A 21,008-nucleotide genomic window follows, 5' to 3' on the forward strand; every position below is an offset into this window, starting at 1 on the left:
GAACATGTTAACTGTGTGTAGTCTCTAAATGTGTATCTTGTAAATACTTCAATGCCAAATGTCATTTTCTTTTGTTATATTGGAATATGAATAAATGAATACTGGACTCATATTTTGGGTTTGTTTATTTACTAATAACCGTAGAAGCTTCATCCTCTGCATTTGTCTCATTTGAGGTACTGGGGCCATCGATGGGGTGAGGGTTTGATGGGTGAACGAGTCCCACTAAAAGGAAGGTTCAATGGGGAATAGGTTCAAAAGTGTGGCTTTGCTCACCTGACCCACCGACCAACATCTTTTCAAGGTTTATTTACTCAGAAACACTCAGTAGAGACTTTTAAAAGAAGCCCTTCGTTTCAAAGGAAAAATGAAAATTAAGATGTCAGATTAGGTTAACCGGACATCCTTCAGGTAATCAATTATTAACTGAATGATGTCCAGTTAACCTAATCTGGACATCATTCAGTTAATCAGTTATTGATTGACTCTCAGAATGTGCTTTGAGGCAGTGAGACGGGTTCATCGTTACTCTGCTAACTGGGATTAAAGGTCATATGAAAATGGGAAAATGGGGTTTCATTCTTACCTCTGATCTACACTTGAATATCAAAGAAACTTTAATCAGTTCATCTGGACACACAGTTTATTGAAAGAGAAACGTCTCATCACTCATCTAAGTGACCTCTTCAGTCTAAACTGTTTAGACTGAAGAACTTTATATATATTTGTATATATTTAGACTGAACTTGAACCAATAGTTCAAGTTATTACTGCACTTTAATTCTGGAAGTAGTCACTCCCGGCAGGGAAGTGACTATGTATTCATTCTATTTTTTTGTACTTTGTATTTTCTTTTCATAGTACCTATCTTTTAATTATATTACTCTTTTTAATTACTATTTCAAAGTACATTTTATGTACTTTGTACTGTTTTAATTATATTTTATATATGATTGTTGCCATTTGTTTTTATTTACTCACTTTTAATTATATTTCATACGGTTGTTCCTTTTCTGTTTTTATTTGTGTGAAGCACACTGAATTGCCCTGTGTACAAAATGTGCTACATAAATCAGCTTGCTTGCTTACTGAATACTGGTTTACTCAAATACATTCACTGTTCAATTTAACCGGTACTGAGATTGACAATGCCGTTAGGACAATTATAACAGTGATTGACACATAACATTAGCAGTAACTTATCACTATGCTAGCATTGGCTAGTACAAAAACATGCTGGGTACTAACATTACACATCCGGATCTTGCCGTGGTAATTGTGGATGTAGCTTGAAACGTAAAGTTTAAAGCCCGTCTCCATTTTGGTAACTGATTGTCATAGATGTGAGTTTTATGACGTGTTTTACGACAGTTACTACTGTAAGTGGGAGGTGCTGAAAAGCAGTCGGTATGTTACACACGGATGCTGATGTTGTGGAGGCTAAGAGCACGGAGAATAAACCCATTCTTTAATTGCAAAATACTGAACTCTCTCCAGTCATTCTTATAATAAACAAAAGCTGGTTTATTAGTTTATTAGTTTATTACATGGTGTCAGAAGCGGTTGAGGATGGTAAAGTCTCAACCGTCAGAGAGCTTTTGCTTTGAGAAGCCCGCCGAGTGGCCCGACTGGAAAAAACGGTTTACCCGCTAAAGAACGGCTATTAAACTGGACCAAGAGGACGGCCCAGTTCAAGTAAGCATGCTGGTGTATGCACTCGGGAAAGAAGCAGAAAATTTTCTTAGCTCTTTCACCTACGGTGAGGGGGAAAATGAGTCGCAATATGAGGTGGTATTGGTGAAGTTTGATGCATATTTTATCCCGAGATGCAGCGTTATTCACGAACGAGCATGCTTTAACCAGCACGCGCAGCGTGCGGGAGAGCGTGCAGAGACATTCATCCTGCTCTGTACGAACTGTCGGAACACTGCGATTTCGGAACAAACTGTGACGAACACGTCAGGGACCGCATCGTGGTGGGCATTCGGGATAAAGACCTGTCACAGAGGCTACAGCTGATCCCGAACCTCACTCTGGAGACGACTGTGCAGGAGGCGCGGCAGTCAGAGGAGGTAAAGGCTCAGGTCAATCAGCAGGGAGAGAGGACTTGTGCTATACAGGAGGTAGCGCAACAACGGCGCAAAGGCAAAATGGCGGCTCCCACAGACAGACAAGCACAGGGACCATGGCAGTGACCACAGAAAGTGCGGGCGGTGCGGCAAAACACCACAAAGCCAGGAGGATAAGTGCCCAGCAAGGAAGTCTACTTGCAACAAATGTGGGAAAAGTGGACACTGGGAGAGGGTATGTAAAAGCAGGCTGGTGAGTGAAGTGACCGAGGGTGAGGAACATGATGGACACTATTATCTGGGCTCAGTTAATAGCACAACTCACAATGATGATGAATGGACAGTTACATTGAACATCAGTAGTGTGCCCATAGAATTTAAAATTGACACGGGCTGATTGTAGCGTCATGAGTGAAGCGGTGTACAAAACACTCAAGCCCAAGAGAGTCCTACAGAGGCCAAAGAAAGTACTGAGTGGTCCAGGGGGCAGTTTGAACCGTTTAGGGCAGTTTATAACTCAGACCAGCTACAAAGGCAAACCATACACATTCAGGCTCTATGTTATTAGAGGGGCAAGCATGAATAACCTACTGAGCAGGCCTGTAGCTTTAGCAATGGGGCTAGTAAAGAGAGTGTATGAAATCAGCAGCAGTGAACAGGAGTTTGGTCTACTTAAAACACAGCCTGTAAAAATAGTGCTGCAGGAAAATGCCCAGCCCTATGCAGTCTGCACCGCACACCGTGTCCCCATACCTCTCCTGGGTGCAGTGAAAGAAGAGTTGGAACAGATGGAAGCCAACAACATTGAGGCTGTGACTGAACCCACAGAGTGGTGTGCCCCGATGGTGCCAGTCCCAAAAAAAGTCAGGTAAAGCGCGCATCTGTGTCGACTTAAAGAAGCTTAACAAAGCTGTCAAGAGAGAGGTTCATGCTGCCGACATCAGAGGAGATGATCGTTCAGCTCAACCGCTCCACAGTCTTGTCATCATTAGATGCAGCCTCGGGGTTCTGGCAGATCCCACTGGACAAAGACAGCCAGAGGTTGACCACCTTTATTACACCGTATGGAAGGTATTGTTTTAAACGTCTTCCATTTGGGATCACCAGTGCCCCTGAGATCTTTCAAAGAAAGATGACGGACATGCTGGAGGGGCTGCAGGGAGTTGCCATTTATATGGACGACATCATCTTCCACGGCAGCGACATGTGAGAGCACGCTGAACGGCTGCAGAAAGTCATGGAGCAACTAGAGTCTGCAGGCCTAAAGCTGAACTCAGAGAAGTGTGTACTGAGAAAGAGGGAACTACATTTCCTGGGTCAGGTGATCAATAACGATGGCGTGCAACCCGACCAAAGTGTCTGCAGTCAACAACCCGCCTGAAAACGTCCAAGAGCTGAAGAGGGCGCTCGGCATGATAAATTACCCTGGGGAAATACATTCCCGACCTAGCTACAGTGGGTCAGCCACTGTATGGACTGCTAAAGTCTGACTCAGTGTGGGTGTGGGGTCCAGTGCAACAGACAGCCTTCGAACCTACCTTGATGTTCTACGATGTAAACAAGAGCACAGTAGTCTCAGCTAATGTAAGCAGCTATGGGATAGGTGGCGCCCTGTTGCAGCTCCATGGCGAGGACTGGAGACCGGTGGCGTACTGTTCAAGGCGACTGAGCGATGCTGAAACGAGGTACGCTCAAATAGAAAAGGAGTGCCTGGCATGCGTGTGGGCATGTGAGAGGTTTGAAATGTACCTCCATGGCCTGCCTGCATTCAAACTGATCACAGATCCCAAACCCCTCATTCCACTGATGAACTCTAGAGATCTTGACAATGTGCTGATCCGCTGCCAGAGACTTCTCATGCGGTTGATGAGGTTCAACCTAGAGGCAGAATATGCACCAGGGAAGACCCTCGTTGTGGCAGACATGCTGTCCGGGAGTCCGCAGAGGGACCCAGAGCACAGCCGACAGTCACACAGACGTGGAGTGTTACGGCGCAGCTGTCTGTGATCAGCAGCATTCCGGCATCGCCACAGAAGATGGACAGCATGCGAGCAGAGACAGCAGCCGACGAGCAGCTCCAAGAAGTGATCAGGTACATACAAGGGGGGTGGCCTGAACACACCACACATACACACAGCTGCGTCAAAGACTACTTTCCAGTGAGAAATTAACTGTCTGTACATGACTGGGTAGTCATCAGGGGGAGTAGGATAGTGATACCAGGGACAATGAGGTCAGAGATACTAGAACGCATACATGAGGGCCACCAAGGGCTTAACAAATGCCGAGACAGAGCCAACACTTTAGTGTGGTGGCCTGGCATAGCCTCACAGATCACACACAAGGTCAAGAACTGCACGTACTGTCGTGAGCAGAGGAGAGCACACAGCAGAGAGACTCTCTTGTCAACACCTCTCCCAGACAGGCTGTGGAAGAAAATCGGCACAGATTTGTGTGAACATGAAAGAGAAAATTACCTGGTCATAACGGACTACTACTCTCGATACCTGGAGATACTCCACATGTCAACCACGACAAGCACACAGGTAGCCTTGAAGCTAAGAGCTACATTTGCCCAGTACGGAATACCGGAGGAGGTTGTCAGTGACAATGGGCCACAGTTCAGTAATGATGTCTTCAGAGACTTTGCCCGTGAAATGAACTTCAAGCACACGACCCCTAGCCCCCATAACCCACAAGGAAACGGACATGCAGAGCGTGCAGTCCAAACAGCCAAGGGGATTCTGAAACAAAAAGATCCTCTCCTTGCTCTCATGATCTACAGATCCTCTCCACACAGCAGCACGAGTGTCAGTCCGGCCGAATTCCTGATGGGGCGGAAAATCAGGACGCCTCTGCCCATCCTTCCCAAGAATCTGCAACCAAAATGGCCAAGCTGACATCACATCAGAGGTAGAGATGCTGCGGAGAAGAGTAAACAGGCCTTTTACTACAACAAGCGTCACGGCGTGAAAAAGCTCACAGCAAGGAGACCATGTCCTCACAAGGCTGGACCATCAGAAAGCCTGGGCCACACCGGCAGTAGTGGCAGGTGTGATCACTACACAGGGGTTGTACATCATCGAGACAGAGCAAGGAGCTCTGTACAGGTGAAACCGTCGCCATCTCCAGGCGGTGCCCATTGCAGGGTCCCCAGTGGAGGCCAACACAAACCCCAGGAATGACCCACCAGACATTCAAGCGAGCCCAAAACATAGCTCACCTGGCCCAAAAGTGAACACTGATGGACTGCCACAAACCACGTCTGGTAGGGTTGTTAAACCTGTCCAGAGAGTTGACTTGTGAAGGGAAGGTTTAGTCAGAGACTTGAGTTTGAAAAAAAAAAAGAGGAAAAAAAACAGGACTGTCATGTTTGTTTAGTGTGGGAAAAAAGGTACGACATTGTTGGTTATGCATGTTTGTTGAGAGACATAATGGTTGGTAAACATTTACTCTTTCTCTCTTCGGTTACTCTTAGGCCACAAGAGGGTGCTGTTGTTTATATTAAGTATTGCGCGTTACGCAGATATGGATAATGACAGTATCTAAAAGGGGGAGATGTCATAGATGTGAGTTTTATGACATGTGTTTTATGACAGTTGCTACTGTAAGTGGGAGGTGCTGAAAAGCAGTCAGTGCGTTACACATGGATGCTGATGATGTTGTGGAACCAAAGAGCACGGAGAATAAACCCATCCTTTAATTGCAAAATACTGAACTCTTGGTAGTCATACTTATAATAAACAAAAGCTCATTCATTAGTTTATTACACTGATGTATGGCATGCTTCTTGGATATTGCGACTAACGTTGTTAAGCGTGAGTTTGGGTAGATCTTGAAGAGACCGAGTGAAAAACGCCATTGATTCACTGTTGTTGTCAACTATCCATATCACTTCCAGCACTGCCCAGAAATGATCGAGCTGGCCGAGTCGGAATGCGGAAGAGTGTGCTTAAACCCCATTTTTTTAATACTTCCCTCCCTTTTCTCCCCAATTGTATCTGGCCAATTACCCAACTCTTCCGAGCCGTCCCGGTCACTGCTTCACCCCTTCTGCCGAACCGGGGAGGGCTGCAGACTACCACATGCCTCCTACGATACATGTGGAGTCGCCAGACGGGAGGTAACACAGGGATTCGACCCGGCAATCCCCGTGTTGGTAAGCGACGGATTACTTTTTGCTATGCTTAGCAGAAAGTGGTTACATCTTCATTTATTTTTACATTTTAAAAAAAGATCTGGGTCACCTCACCGGTCGTGTCGTCGAAAGGAAGTGACGCGGCTCTATGAAGAAGTATGTCCGAACAGCCGTTGTACTTTTTGCTCACATGCTAATAGTATGGTGAAAGATGGTACACATACATAGTTAGTAGTATGGGATTTCGGACGCAGCCAGTGCCTTTAATCACCAGGAGTCAATCCCTACCTGTAGTGGTATGTAGCCTAGTATGTTTAAAGGTGCTAGTGAGTGTGCTATCTCAGGATATCTTGCATAATAGGGTAAACTGGGGTAAGACGCCCCTTTAAGAACAATGTCTATTTTCTTTAGATAGTGCTGTCAGTATTAGTTAATATGTATTGTCTCTAAGAGTCTTCTGTTCACTGATGACATCACCAGCACCACGTCGACAATACAGGAAGTGCAGTAGTCAACTGAAAACCTGATAAAGCCTTGAGACGTTGTTCACGATATCGCTATTCTCTACATACATTTCATGCTTTTGGATGCACTGTTGGTATGTTAGTATTCTTAACATAAGTGTAAGTCACATTTGTTAATCATATTAGTTTGGCTTGATGTAAATATTTTGTATTTTATTGTATGAGTTCATAATATTACATGTGCTGTTATTAGCGAATGCTAACGCTAGCGAATTAATTGGATGCGATAATCCCTTGTCATCAGTTTAGTCAAAACACTCACATTAGTTGGTCAATAATAAAGTGTATGCTAGGAATTGCATAGCAGTAACACACTTGAAACTCAAATGTGATTTCATAATCATTTTGTTGATGTGTTGAACTTCATATACTTGTTGTGTTGTATTTCTTGTCGTTTTACCCTACTTCCAGTCAACCATTAAACAGAGTGGAGCTAAGCACCCTCTTCAGCATGGTGATTGGAGGAGGAGTTGTCTACCTGCCAGCTTATGCAGGGTGTATAGGGGTGGCAGAATAGTAAAACGACAGCTTCCTAACGGGCTGAGATACAGCAGAGCAGGTCAGTGTCATCACAACAGAACAGTGAAACAGGCTTACAACAAAACACCAGCTTAACAATCAGGCTTCCACGGCATTATGGAAGAACAGAAGTCACGATCCCCAAACGGCTGTATTACCTGGTCTGGCGGATCAGCAACATCTAAATGCTCTCGCGGCTCCTCTGCTAGCTCAGCGGCTGCCATAGCCTTTGCAGAGGCTGAAGAGGCCAAAGCTTAAGTAAAATATGCAGAAAAGGAAATGCAGATTAAAATGCAAAAAGCACACTTGGATGCAGAGAAAGTATGCTTAGATGCACAACTTCATGTCCTAAATGCTGAAAAAACAGCAGCAGCAGCAGCAGTTGCAAGGGCCGAAGCATTGGCGGCAGCCCTCATGTGCAACAAAGAATCGGACTTTGAGTTGAAAAGTGATGTAGGACTCAGTGCTCATGATTCTGCTCAGCGAACCATTGACTATGTTCAAGAGCAGACCAGACTATGGACTGACACTCAGGCAGACCCAGTCATGACATCAGAAGAGCCAAGGCCACCACCAGTGACATCCCAAATTTATGGCCTAGACACAGACAGTAGCTTTCCCCATAGCAGGCCACCTACAAGGGCCACCTATGATGTTGAAACACATTTCCCTAGTGGAAATGCAATGAGCATGGAGAGACAAGTTACCTACTCTGATGCAAATGCTACCAGGCCATCACAAACCACAGAGCATTCAGGCTTTAGAGAGCAGAAGCACAAAGCTTATTTCGGCCATGTCAGGCCACCTGAGAATCATAGTTACTTACCCGCAGATACTCTCCACCATGGTATGGCGCAGCCACCAGCCCTAACCTCAGCGCCACAATCTCAGACTTACCCACAGGTGAAGCCACACCCACCTTCACTAAAAACACATGCCTGGTTCCTGTTAGCACCCCACAGGTTCACTATGGAGACAATCAGATTATGTCTGATCTTGTTAGGTTCATGGCACGAAGAGAAGTTATTGCCACAGGCCTACTGCAGTTTGATGATCACCCAGAAAATTATAGGGCCTGGAAAGTGTCATTCTTGAACACCACAATAGGCCTTCACCTCTCAGTTAGAGAAGAGAAGGATCTCCTAGTTAAGTGGTTAGGTGCAGAGTCAAGAGAACAAGCAAAACGGATAAGAGCCATACTTGTCTATAACCCAGAAAAGGGACTTCAGATGACTTGGCAGCGGCTTGATGAATGCTTTGGGGCACCTGAGGTCATTGAGAGTGCATTACTCAAAAGAGTTGACAGCTTCCCAAAGATTTCAAACAAAGACTGGAAGAAACAGAGAACTGGGAGACCTGTTGATGGAGCTTCAAGCAGCAAAATCAGAGGGAGTGCTTTCTGGTCTTGCCTGTTTAGATACAACACAGGGCATAACCAGCATAGTTCAAAAACTGCTCTTTAATCTACAAGAGAGATGGATGATGCTAGGCTACACATTCAAAAAGCAGCATGGGGTCTCCTTTCCTCCATTTTCTGTCCTTGTTGATTTCATATCAGATCAAGCAAAGATGCGCAATGATCCTAGTTTCTTTCTCCCTTTCTGTGCAGACCACACAAAATCAGAACACCTTAGAAACTCGAACAGAACATCTGTCTCTGTCCACAAGAAAGACATATCTCTGAACAAAACCGCAGACGAAGACATGCAAAAGGCTAACGTTGTTCCGGAAAACTGTATCAAATTCATAAGAAGCCACGCCATTTACACAAATGCAGAGGGGTTCAGGGAAAAGTCTCTGGAAGACAGGAAAACCTTTCCAAAGCAGAATGGCATTTGCTTTAAATGCATAGCGTCAACCACACACCTAGCAAGGAATTGCGAAAGGTCTTTAAAGTGTAATGAGTGCGGCAGTGAGAGGCATCACTCTGCTCTACACCCAAGGCCTGCACCCAAGTCTGTAAACGCCCTCACCCCTACTGAAGATCATGGGGGGGGGGGGTGATATTTCCAAAGAAGTTGTGTCAGCCAATTGCACTGAAATCTTTGGAGGTAATCTGAGTGGTAAAACCTGCTCAAAGACCTGCCTCGTCAAAGTGTTTCCGAATGGTCAGCAGGATAAGGCAATCGAAGTATGCTGTCATTGATGACCACAGTAATCGTTCCTTGGTGAGACCAGAATTCTTTCATGTTTTCAAGTTGGACAGCCACAGTTCTCCTTACCGTCTAAAAACCTGCACAGGTGTGGCAGAGAAAAGTGGGAGACGAGCGCATGGCTTTCAAGTAAGTTCCATAGACGGACATGTCACTCTTTCTCTTCTGACCTTAATAGAGTGTAACAACATTCCAAATAACCAGTTGGAGATCCCTACACCACAAGCTACTCTTCATCACCCACACTTACAGCCTATAGCAGGCCAGATCCCAGAGCTCGACCATGATGCTCCAGTCATGATGCTACTTGGCAGAGATATCATCAGAATACACACGGCAAGAGGACAGATAAATGGACCACATGACGCACCATATGCCCAAAAACTAGAACTTGGGTGGGTCCTAGTCGGTAACGTTTGTTTGGGCAGAGTCCATAAGCCACTTAGCGTCAAGGTCTTCTTTACCAACACTCTGGAAAATGGTAGGCTGTCACTCTTTAAACCATGCCCTAACACTTTTCATGTGAAGGAGAGTTTCTGTAAAATAAAGGCCCAAGGAATGCACACTAATGTCTCAGCTAAGAAACCAACACGAGACAAGGGCAGATTTCATACGGGAGATGACGTCTTCAAGAGAACGGAAGATGATGAAAAGCTAGCCCCTTCCATCAAAGACCTGACCTTCCTTCATATCATGAAACAAGGCTTCTACAAAGATAAAGGAAACAGTTGGGTAGCCCCCCTCCCCTTCAAGCCTCAGAGACAGCATGTACCCAATAACAGAGAGCTCGGCATCTTCTCAGATGCTTCTGTCTTAGCGATAGGTGCAGTGGCATACCTGAAGATCTCGGACTCACATGGGAACCATCAGACAGGTTTCATCCTTGGGAAAGCCAAGCTTGCCCCATGTCCAGATTTAACCATCCCCTACCTCGAACTCTGTGCTGCTGGGTTAGCTGTGGATGTGGCTGAGCTCATAAGATCAGAGATGGACATTGAACTTGACAAGGTGAACTTTTTTATTGGCAGCAAAATTGTCCTTGGTTACATCAACAATGAAAAATGTAGATTCTACGTGTTTGTGAACAACAGAGTACAGAGCATTGGGAGAAGCACTCAGCTGCAACAGTGGCGTTACGTGCCAAACAACCAGAATCCAGCCGACTTAGCGACAAGATATGTCCCCACAGCCCGCCTTAAGGACATTACATGGCTTACAGGCCCAGCCTTCTTGACTCAGCCAGACCAGACACCTTGCAGTGCAGACATGTTTGACCTGGTGAGTCCCGATGAAGATGTAGATGTGCGTCCCGAAGTAATGGCACTCAGCACTACTACCAAAGAACTCCACCTTGGCGCAGGACGCTTTGAGCGCTTTTCCTCCTGGAAGTCACTACTTCAGAGTGTTGCATGTCTGATACATATTGCTTGCTCTTTCAAAAGAGATCCACCCAAAGAGTCGAGAGTTTGTAAAGGTTGGCATCATTATGCTACAGCCTGTGCTGTGGATGAGCTCACACGAGCAAAGAATGTTGTCATCAAAGCTGTACAGGCAGAGGCTTATGCAAAAGAAATTCAGTGCATTAGAAATGGTAAGAGCCTCCCAAAAGATTGCCCCCTCCTTGCCCTGATTCCTGTCATAGGAGAGGATGGCCTGCTGACAGTTGGAGGACGCATTTCTTGAGCAAACATTGGACATAATGACAAGAATCCCATCATAATCCCTGGACGACATCACCTTGTAGTGCTCATTGTGAGACATTATCATGAGCAGTCTCAACATCAGGGGCCGCATTTAACTGAAGGTGCTGTATGCATGGCAGGTTACTGGATTGTGGGAGCTAAACGATCTGTATGCTCCCTCATCTTTAGATGTGTTATGTGCCGAAGGCTCTGTGGCAGATGTGAAGTGCAGAAAATGGCAGACTTACCCATGGACAGAGTCAGCATTGAACCTCCATTTACATATGTGGGATTTGACGTGTTTGGATCCTGGACCATCTCTACTCGCCGCACCAGGGGAGGCCACGCCAATGATAAGAGATGGGCAGTGCTATTCACCTGCCTAAGCATCAGAGCAATCCACATTGAGATCATAGAGAGTATCGACACATCTTGCCTCATAAACACCATGAGACGCTTTATCGCCATTCATGGTCCAGTGAAGCAGATACGCTCCGATCGAGGAACCAGTTTTGTAGGAGCATGCAGAGTTGAACATCCCCTCCAACTTAGACGAGAACAGACCATCTAAGTCTCTCACAGAACAAGGATGTTCATGGATTTTCAACCCGCTCCATGCCTCGCATACGGGGGGTGCGTGGGAGTGGATGATTGGCATTACCCGGAACATTCTGGACTCTATGATTCAAATGGGACCCTCAAGAATTACTCATGAAGTGCTTACTACATTAATGGCCGAGGTGACTGCCATTGTGAATTCCAGGCCTCTGATACCTGTCTCCACAGATCCGGAGGACCCTTTAATTTTGACGCCCACAACTCTACTTACACAGAAGTCTGGTCCATGTCCTGTTCTTCCAGGCGAGTTTGATGATGCTGACTTCTACAGGCACCAGTGGAAACAGGTGCAGAGCTTGGCAAGCACCTTTTGGGACAGGTGGCAGAAACAATACATGTCTATGCTTCGACCCACAAGAAAGGGGCAGGCTGACAAGGAGAACATCGCAGAAGAGACTGTAGTGCTTATGAAAGACTCTCAGTCCAAAAGGAATGACTAGCCATTAGGGCATATCAGTAAAGTATTCCCTAGTGATGATGGAAAAATCTGTAAGGTGGAAATCAAGGTTGTGGATAAAGAAGGGATGACGTTTTTCCTAAGACATATAACTCAAGTAGTGACACTCCTTCCCGCAGAGTAATGATAGGTCAGTTTTTCTTTGTTTGTGTTGTTATAGGCAAAGGTAGTGGCATCCTAGGATACCAGGCGGGGAGTGTGCTGTCAGTATTAGTTAATATGTATCGTCTCGAAGAGTCTTCTGTTCACTGATGACGTCACCAGCACCACATCGACAATACAGGAAGTGCAGTAGTCAACAGAAAACCTGATAAAGCCTTGAGACGTTTTGTTCACGATATCGCTATTCTCTGCATACATTTCATGCTTTTGGATGCATTGTCGGTATCTTAATATTCTTAACATAAGTGTAAGTCACATTTGTTAATCATATTAGTTTGGCTTGATGTAAATATTTTGTATTTTATTGTATGAGTTCATAATATTACATGTGCTGTTATTAGTGAATGCTAATGCTAGTGAATGAATTGGATGTGATAATCCCTTGTCATCAGTTTAGCCAACACACTCACCTTAGTTGGTCAATAATAAAGTGTATGGTAGAAATTGCATAGCAGTAACACACTTGAAACTCAAATGTGATTTCATAGTCATTTTGTTGATGTGCTGAACTTCATATACTTGTTGTGTTGTATTTCTTGTAGTTTTACCCTACTTCCAGTCAACCATTAAACGGAGTGGAACTAAGCACCCTCTTCAGCGTGGTGATTGGAGGAGGAGTTGTCTATAGGGGTGGCAGAATATATATATATACACTACCGTTCAAAAGTTTGGGATCACATTGAAATGTCCATATTTTTGAAGGAAAGGCACTGTACTTTTCAATGAAGATCACTTTAAACTAGTCTTAACTTTAAAGAAATACACTCTATACATTGCTAATGTGGTAAATGACTATTCTGGCTGCAAATGTCTGGTTTTTGGTGCAATATCTACATAGGTGTATAGAGGCCCATTTCAAGCAACTATCACTCCAGTGTTCTAATGGTACAATGTGTTTGCTCATTGGCTCAGAAGGCTAATTGATGATTAGAAAACCCTTGTGCAATCATGTTCACACATCTGAAAACAGTTTAGCTCGTTACAGAAGCTACAAAACTGACCTTCCTTTGAGCAGATTGAGTTTCTGGAGCATCACATTTGTGGGGTCAATTAAACGCTCAAAATGGCCAGAAAAAGAGAACTTTCATCTGAAACTCGACAGTCTATTCTTGTTCTTAGAAATGAAGGCTATTCCATGCGAGAAATTGCTAAGAAATTGAAGATTTCCTACACCGGTGTGTACTACTCCCTTCAGAGGACAGCACAAACAGGCTCTAACCAGAGTAGAAAAAGAAGTGGGAGGCCGCGTTGCACAACTGAGCAAGAAGATAAGTACATTAGAGTCTCTAGTTTGAGAAACAGACGCCTCACAGGTCCCCAACTGGCATCTTCATTAAATAGTACCCGCAAAACACCAGTGTCAACATCTACAGTGAAGAGGCGGCTGCGGGATTCTGGGCTTCAGGGCAGAGTGGCAAAGAAAAAGCCATATCTGAGACTGACCAATAAAAGAAAAAGATTAAGATGGGCAAAAGAACACAGACATTGGACAGAGGAAGACTGGAAAAAAGTGTTGTGGACGGATGAATCCAAGTTTGAGGTGTTTGGATCACAAAGAAGAACGTTTGTGAGACGCAGAACAAATGAAAAGATGCTGGAAGAATGCCTGACGCCATCTGTTAAGCATGGTGGAGGTAATGTGATGGTCTGGGGTTGCTTTGGTGCTGGTAAGGTGGGAGATTTGTACAGGGTAAAAGGGATTCTGAATAAGGAAGGCTATCACTCCATTTTGCAACGCCATGCCATACCCAGTGGACAGCGCTTGATTGGAGCCAATTTCATCCTACAACAGGACAATGACCCTAAACACACCTCCAAATTGTGCAAGAACTATTTAGAGCAGAAGCAGGCAGCTGGTATTCTATCGGTAATGGAGTGGCCAGCGCAGTCACCAGATCTGAACCCCATTGAGCTGTTGTGGGAGCAGCTTGACCGTATGGTACGCAAGAAGTGCCCATCCAACCAATCCAACTTGTTGGAGCTGCTTCTGGAAGCGTGGGGTGCAATTTCTCCAGATTACCTCAACAAATTAACAGCTAGAATGCCAAAGGTCTGCAATGCTGTAATTGCTGCAAATGGAGGATTCTTTGACGAAAGCAAAGTTTGATGTAAAAAAAAAATCTTATTTCAAATACAAATCATTATTTCTAACCTTGTCAATGTCTTGACTCTATCTTCTATTCATTTCACAACATATGGTGGTGAATAAGTGTGACTTTTCATGGAAAACACAAAATTGTTTGGGTGATCCCAAACTTTTGAACGGTAGTGTATATATATATATATATATATATATATATATATATATATATATATATATATACACATACACACAATATCAATATAATATGTCCACAAGAAGTATCCTTAAGTAAACACATTTAGAGGGTAATTAAAACATAGGTGACTACAACCTTGTTATAATACTAAATGTAAAATCTTGAAAAGGCGCATCTTCCCCCACAACACGGGGAAGATGCCCCCCTACCGGGGAAAGACGCCCCCGGGGGGCATCTTGCCTCACAAGCCATTTTGAGCAAACTTGGTATTTATGCATAAGATGAACTTGATTTTCAAATTTTGATGTTGCTCATAGTTTAACTGCAACATAAATGTTGTATTAAACATACAGAAATTATTTTTGATTGTTTTTACAACATTTTGATTATTGCTAATTAATTTCGAATTGATGGGCGTAGGACAAATCACAATGGGAGAGATTTGTTTAAAAACATTATAACTTTATTATCATTGATATTTAATTTACTGACATAAAAATACTGCTACATAAAACTGCATGCAAGTGTGAAAAAAAACCCCATTAAAATGAGGTGAATAATGGTATTATTTTCAATACTTTCAATTCAGGTTGCATTTTCAAATATTCAGTAAAATAGCTATTAAAATTTCATTTTGATGTGAACAAGCTTAAAATTTTATTTTCAAGTCAGGCAAACAATTTAACAATCAGGCCTAAGCAGGGGCGTAACCACGGGTGGGCCTGGCCTGTCACAGGCCCACCCATTTCAAGCCCAGGCCCACCCAATCACACTGGCTTACAAGCACGTAGGCCGGCCCCTTTTACGTACGTAGAACTGCAAAATCTGAGCGCGCATACCATCACGCTCTGTATTTTTCACTGCTGCTAACTAGCCAATAGCCAACAGTTAGCCATAACTTATGGAATGGCGAAACAAAGTTCAATCTTCCGCTTTTTTAAAAAGCCACGGATGGAGAGGAGGAAAGCACACCTGCTCCAGCACCGACTGAGCTGCCCAATGAGAGTGAGATACCGCCGGAGAGAACGACAGAGGAGGCTACAGCTTCTCCGTTGCAGGCAGCTTCTCCTCCCCCCTCTGACGACGGTGAGACGATTCCCTTGACCATGCCACCTCCAGATTTGTCTGCTGTGGATGAGCCACCCTCGCAGCCTAAATTAGTGTTCCCCGCAACCAACATTTCAGGAAAATTACGTTCTTTTTCCCATAAGTGGTATGAAGAATGTAAGTGGCTTGAATACAGCTCAGCAAGGAACGCTGTTTTCTGTAAAATGTGTAGGCATTTCCCCGAGCCCCATATGGAAAACACGTTTTTTCGAAGCGGGTTTGTAGATTGGAAGCACCTCCGCCAGGCATGCTCGAAACATCAGGCTAGCAACCCCCCCCCACTGTATTGCACTTGGTAAATTTGAGGGTTCGGAATGGACCGTTTTCATTCAGGCACTGCGTCGTAAAGTGGAGAGGGGTCAGTGTTACCCATCCCTCATTGAAGTGCTGGACAGCTGCAACTCTGACGTTTTCCCAAACATTAACAGACTGTTAAGGGCAATGATCACCATTCCCCTGACTTCATGTACTGTTGCAAGACTCTTCTCCACTACAGGCCATATCAAAACGTGTCTAAGATCTTCCATGCTAACTGCACGCCTCAACAATCTATCCCTGTTGTCCTTTGAAAGGGAACTTACTGACTCTTTGGACTATGATGAAATAATCTCGATCTTCAACGCTCGCCCTCGGCGTCTACACATTGTGCTGTAAAACGTGTACTATAGGCCTATAGCTTACATGTTGTATCATGATCTTTTAGACCGAGTCGGGCTGTTTTCCTCAGTGATGTTTAAATGGTTGTGCAGAGCCTGGCGAGAATGACTGGGGTGGTATTTGTTTAAGTGGGTTTTTATTAAAGTTTTTGTATGTTTCTTGGTCACGTACTAAAAACCTGTGTTATGTGTTTACTGCTGTAATGTGTTCGAATTTACGTCTTGTTTGAAGGATTATTGCTGGAAAATTTTGGCCCACCCATTTTCACTCAGGCCCACCTACAAAAATATCCCTGGTTACGCCACTGGGCCTAAGAAATGCCATTTAAACCAGGAAAGCACAACAAAAATTAAAACTCCTGCACAAAACTCACACAAGAAACCTGCCTCCGTTGCATTGCTGCAGTCCTCGTGAGCCCATTTCATACAGTTTTCACATCTTAACCACTTGCCACCACTAACTGAGAACAGCTCAATGCAGTACAGACATTCAGCATCCTCATCTTCCTGGGTCTTCTTCTTTCCTTGGATCTTCCTATTTGCTTGGGACTTTTTCAGCATTTTCTTGCCATTGGCTTTCTCCTCCAGAGCTCTCCTGTAGGGTGAGGCTGTAAGCACTGCTGCTGACTCGACCTTCCTTTTTTTTGGCTTTGCCTGCTGTAACTTCGGCTGAAGTGAGATTGCCAGGATGAGACTTGACACTGAAGGTTCAGTGGTTTCTGTTCAGATGGGCAGAAAACAGTGTTAGGACTGTTGATAACACATGTAGCCTCTGAAATATGAAAGGACACTTATCTTGTCTTACCAGGAATGGGTTCTTGAGCAGCCTGGTGTGAGGTGGATGGAATAGGCTGTAAGGCAGATGGTACAGCCTTGGAGGTGGGTGGAATAGGTTGTAGGGTAGGTGGTACAGCCTTGGAGGTGGATGGAGTATGTTGTAGGGTAGGTGATATAGCATTGGAGGTGGGTGGAGTAGGTTGTAGGGTAGGTGGTACAGCCTTGGAGATGGGTGGAGTAGGCTGTAGGGCAGGGTCTGACTCCTCTGTGACCTCCGCTGCCCTGAAGTCCTCTTCTCCAAAAATGTCCCTGTTACATGGCATAAGGCCACAAACCCTGAACCCTTCCACCCCCTATCCCACACTGGCAGCCTGGCTGTAGGCTTCACCAAAAGGCCAGCAATCTCATAAAGGTTTTATGTGAGTGGTGCCCATCAAGAATGAGGATGTGTGGATCATTCTTGCTGCAATTCACGTTTTTCGCAAAGGGGGACACAGCCACTCCACAAATAGGCTGCTGTCGATCCAACCGGAATCTGAAACGCTTGGTGTCAATTTAGAGCCACCTTCAGGGTAACTGGCGGCGCCAGCGGATTTTTATTGGGAGTGCTCAGTCGGAACTTGACTATTGGGGGTGCTGCGGAACTGTGGCTATACCAGTATATGCACGCACGACCAAACGCAATCGCACATGTTAAGAGTGGCTAATACGCACATTGAGCACTACGAAAGTACGACAGAATCAGACTTGAGCTCAAAACAGCTCCCTCACACACTGTATGCGCGCACTCAAACACACACACAGAGCGGGTCAGCGACAGAAACCTCATGCACCGCTGTTTGTCTAAAAATATCGTATCAGACCTCGATCCAGATCAAAACCGTACAAACCCGATATAACACAACGCGACTGCCATTTCTCTCCAACATCCCAAAAACCGTAACAAACCGCTAGACGCCCAGCATAACATACGTCTCCAGGTATATAACAGTTGGGCCGGCTCAACAGGTAAGCAATGAGTGCACAACTCATAGAATAAATGATAATTTACAAAATATAAGTAAATAATAATGGTGAGGCATGAGAACAACTGTTAGATGGCAAACAGTCACTCACCATTAGACGTCTTCATAGAAGAACAATGCGTCTGTTATTTTGATTGTTGGCAAAGGCGTCTGTTGTGACTGTCTAATAAAGAATAATGCCAGGTACATTCAGTTGTCTGGGAGTTGGATTCCTCTGCTCGTTCAATTTCGTCCCGCTAATCACACACGCCCGCGTGAGACCACGCGGCCCCGTTAGATTAACCACGTCCGCTACATCCGGTTAATGCATTATGGGTAATGTAGTAGTTGCTCCTTCATCCAGCAGTACCAAACATTACATCTCCCTTCAAAAAACAAACAAAAAAGAGTGCAAATATACAAAAGGCACAAATATACAAACGGCTCAAATATATATGAAGGCACATAACCCAACAGTCTTGTAACATCACCTGCGTCCTGAACAGTGTTGGGCAAGTTACTGAAAATTAGTAATTAGTTACAGTTACTAGTTATTGCTGTCAAAAATAACTGAGTTACAAACGGAGTTACTGCATTATAAAAGTAATTAGTTACTCGAGAAAGTAACGTTTGCGTTACTTTTTGCATCAATATGTAGCCTTACGGAAATAAGGCTATGATTTAATGCATAAATACAATAAAAGTTCATAATTAGAGTAACTATAGTTAAAAATGTAAACATATCCAGTGAGATTATATATCACAGTTCATATTGTTGCGGGACAGCTCCCTGACAGACAGACAGTCTGACTAAAGTAACGCGAGACCCTGTTAGCCAATGAGAAGAGACTTAGGAATGCGTGCGTGCTGCCTATTGTTATCCATTGCACAGCACAGCGTGAGTTAGTTGTTATAGTGGTTTACAGACTGTCACACAGTGTTAGCTTAGCATAACGTGTTAGCGATCAGACGTAACATTCCTGACTCCTACACCTCGACTGAGCTGACGCTAGACAGTGACTAACCAGCGACGACCATAATAGAACCAGTAAGAGTGATTACCAGCCCCCAGAGAGAGATCAGAGTGTGCAGCCAGTGACAGTGCGAGTGTCTGCAGAGTGAGACCATCCCAGCCAGGCTAGCCAGCGTCCGTCATCGTCTGCAGACTGCAGGAGCAGTGCAAGGTGGGTTGCTAAACCCGTAGCCTAGCCCGGCTAATTAACGCCAGAGACTGTGTTGTCGCACCATAATTCCCAGCCTCCAACTACTTAATATAAGAACATCTAAACCCAGTCCCGCGACAAGTGGTGTCAGAAGTGGGATAATTGGATTGCATTCTGTCTCCATACAGAATAGCGGTGCTATTGCTATTTACGTTAGCGTCCTTGCTAACTAGCAACCGGCTAATTACGTGCAGTAGCACTTTATCAAGGCCATCGTTGCATGTGATCTAGATGATGTTGGAACCTACTGAGGAGATCGAGCACGTGGAGCACGGTGATGTAGGGGGGGGAGAGGATAGCGCTGTGGAAAGCGAAATGGAAAAGCAGATGTGTCGTCTAGCCCAAATGTTTGAGCGGTCCCTCCTTAACCAAGAAAAGCAGGAACAATCAATGGAGGAGGTGAAGTGCATGCTTAAAGGGGTACTTGTCGGGCGAGTTGTGCCACATCCCCAACCTCCCGCTGTGCAGCAATTGAGCACGGGACTCCACCCGCTCCCTAGTTCCCCGCAGCCATTCAATGGCTATCAGGAGGGCTTTGATAGTGGCCATGGAGCCAGTCATAGCATTACAACATTGGAGGTGCAGGACATGGAGTTAACTACTCCACTGGTCCCCCGTCCAGACGGACCGGATGTGAGACCCCGTGAATATGCTTTGCCCCCGGGAATGGAGAATGTCGGCCCAGTAGCGGATGGCCGCAACAGAAGTCACCATCCCAAACCCCTTGTCACCAGTACTCCAGCGGAGCGTAAAGGGGGAGCGCCAAACCCGACATCGACGGCCACCGGCGCGACGCAGTCCGACCTAAATGCTGACATCAAGGAGTTGAAAGCCGAGGTAGCGGCGCTGCTGCAGGAAATGCGGCGTTCCTGGAAACCGTCCCCCTCGCAGCTGACATCCGACACAGCCGAACAGAAGAAGGAGGAACGGGGCAGAACTCTAGAGCGGCCGGCGAGCAGCACTAATGGGCAGCGGCGTTACCAATCACCGAGTCCGGGCGCCACCCCTAGAGGCTCCTGTTACCAGTGTGGAGGCCAGGGCCACTTCCAACGAGACTGCACCTCCCGCTCACCGAGCCCTCACGTCAAGGAAAAGGCCGATAGCCAGCCAGCACCCCGCATAAACCGAGCAGCAGGAGATGGTCCTAGTCTGGTAGTGCCCATCACGGTCAACAAACTGGAACTCAAGTGCGTTGTGGACACCGGCGCGGAGGCGACCGTCATGTCTGAGGACACCTTCCGTCAGCTGGAGCTAGCTGGTCAGCCAAGTGTGGGGACTGCCGTCCTGAGGAACGCGGAGGAGGGGAAAGAAATGACCGAGACTCCGAAGTATAGAGTCGCCATCCGCTTGGGCCGTAAGACCAAGGACTGGGACGTCTACGTCGCACCCATCCGCGACCCCTTTCTCCTGGGTCTGGACTTTATGCTAGCCGCCAGAGTCACAGTTTCGGTCGGAGGACAAGTACACGTTGATGGAGAACCGATCGGCACTGTCGTCATAGGCAGGTCGCTAGGAGAGTACACGGTTTCCAGAGTACTGCTGGAGTGCCCCTCGACTTTACCAGCGGAGAGCGAACGCGACGTCTGGGGTCTAGTGGAAGGCCCAAAGCCAGGAATTTCTGCCGTCCTGGAGCCCACTGG

This window comes from Lampris incognitus, chromosome 9 (assembly GCF_029633865.1).
Source record: "Lampris incognitus isolate fLamInc1 chromosome 9, fLamInc1.hap2, whole genome shotgun sequence".
Classification (NCBI taxonomy): Eukaryota; Metazoa; Chordata; class Actinopteri; order Lampriformes; family Lampridae; genus Lampris; species Lampris incognitus.